The following is a 2,577-nucleotide window of genomic DNA, read 5'->3' on the forward strand; positions in this document are numbered from 1 at the left end:
CTTCTCCATGGACTGATCCCTCCTGACAACATGTCCAAAGTATGTAAGACGCAGTCTCACCATTCTTGCCTCTAAGAAGCATTCTGGCCGCACTTCTTCCAAGACAGATTTGTTCGTTCTTTTGGCAGTCCATGGTGTATTCAATATTCTTCGCCAACACCACAATTCAAAAGCGTCAACTCTTCTTTGGTCTTCCTTATTCATTGTCCACCTTTCACATGCATATGATGTGATTGAAAATACCATGGCTTGGGTCAGGCCCACCTCAGTCTTCAGGGTAACATCTTTGCTCTTTAACACTTTGAAGAGGTCCTTTGAAGCAGATTTGCCCAAAGCAATGCGTCTTTTGATTTCTTGACTGCTGCTTCCATGGCTGTTGGTTGTGCATCCAAGTAAAATGAAATCCTTGACAACTTCAATCTCTTCTCCGTTTATCATGATGTTGCTCATTGGTCCAGTTGTGAGGATTTTTGTTTTCTTTATGTTGAGGTGTAATCCGTACTGAAGGCTGTGGTCTTTGATCTTCATTAGTAAGTGCTTCAAGTCCTCTTCACTCTCAGCAAGCAAGGTTGTGTCATCTGCATAATGCAGGTTGTTAATGAGTCTTCCTCCAATCCTGATGCCCCATTCTTCTTCATATAGTCCAGCTTCTCAGATTATTTGTTCAGCATACAGATTAAATAGGTATGGTGAAAGAATACAACCCTGACACACATCTTTCCTGACTTTAAACCAATCAGTATCCCCTTGTTCTGTCTGAAAAATTGCCTCTTGATCTATGTAAAGGTTCCTCAAGAGCACAATTAAGTGTTCCGGAATTACCATTCTTCACAATTTTATCCATAGTTTGTTATGATCCGGACAGTTGAATGCCTTTGCATAGTCAATAAAACACAGGTAAACATCCTTCTGGTATTCTCTGCTTTCAGCCAGGATCCATCTGACATCAGCAATGATATCCCTGGTTCCACGTCCTCTTCTGAAACCAGCCTGAATTTCTGGCAGTCCCCTGTCAATATACTACTGCAGCCGTTTTTGAATGATCTTCAGCAAAATTTTGCTTGCATGTGATATTAATGATATTGTTCTATAATTTCCATGTTCAGTTGGATCACCTTTCTTGGGAATAGTCATAAATATGGATGTCTTCCCATCAGTTGGCCAAGAAGCTGTCTTCCATATTTCTTGGCATAGGCGAGTGAGCACCTCCAGTGCTGCATCTGTTTGTTGAAACATCTCAATTGATATTCCATCAATTCCTGGAGCCTTGTTTTTCGCCAATGCCTTCAGAGCAGCTTGGACTTCTTCCTTCAGTACCATCAGTTCCTGATCATATGCCACCTCTTGAAATGGGTGAATATCGACTAATTCTTTTTGGTATAATAACTCTGTGTATTCCTTCCATCTTCTTTTGATGCTTCCTGTGTCGTTTAATATTTTCCCCATGGAATCCTTCACTATTGCTACTCAAGGTCTGAATTTTTTCTTCAGTTCTTTCAGCTAGAGAAATGCCGAACGTGTTCTTCCCTTTTGGTTTTCTATCTCCAGCTCTTTGCACATGTCATTATATTACTTTACTTTGTCTTCTCCAGATGCCCTTTGAAATCTTCTGCTCTTTTCTTTTACTTCATCAATTCTTCCTTTTCTTTAGCTGCTCAACACTCAAGAGCACGTTTCAGAGTCTCCTCTGACATCCACCTTGGTCTTTTCTTCTCTTTCCTGTCTTTTCAATGACCTCTTGCTTTCTTCATGAATGATGTCATTCCACAACTCGTCTGGTCTTCGGTCACTAGTGTTCAATGGGTCAAATCTGTTCTTCAGATGGTCGCTAAATTCAGGTGGGATATACTCAAGGTCATATTTTGGCTCTCATGACTTGCTTTGATTTTCTTCAGTTTCAGCTTGAACTTGCATATGAGCAATTGATGGTCTGTTCCACAGTTGGCCCCTTGCCTTGTTCTGACTGATGATATTGAGCTTTTCCACCTTCTCTTTCCACAGATGTAGTCAATTTGATTTCTGTGTGTTCCATCTGACGAGGTCCATGCATATAGTCACCGTTTATGTTGGTGAAAGAAGGTATTTGCAATGAAGAAGTCGTTGGTCTTGCAAAATTCTATCATTCAATCTCCGGCATTGTTTCTATCACCAAGGCCATATTTTCCAACTACTGATCCTTCTTCTTTGTTTCCAACTTTTGCCTTCCAATCACCAGCAATTATCAATGCATCTTGATTCATATTCAATCAATTTCAGACTGCAGCAGCTGATAAAAATCTTCTATTTCTTCATCTTTGGCACTAGTGGTTGGTGTGTAAATTTGAATAATAGTCGTATTAAGTTGTCCTCCTTGTGGATATTATCCTATCAGTGACAGCGTTGTACTTCAGGATAGATCTTGAAATGTTCTTTTTGATGGTGAATGCAACACCTTTCCTCTTCGAGTTGTCATTCCAGCACAGTAGACTATATGATTGTCTGATTCAAAATGGCCAATACTAGTCCATTTCAGCTCACTAATGCCTAGGATATCAATGTTTATGTGTTCCATTTCATTTTTGACAATTTCCAATTTTC

The sequence above is a fragment of the Loxodonta africana genome, chromosome 13 (genome assembly GCF_030014295.1).
Source record: "Loxodonta africana isolate mLoxAfr1 chromosome 13, mLoxAfr1.hap2, whole genome shotgun sequence".
NCBI lineage: Eukaryota > Metazoa > Chordata > Mammalia > Proboscidea > Elephantidae > Loxodonta > Loxodonta africana.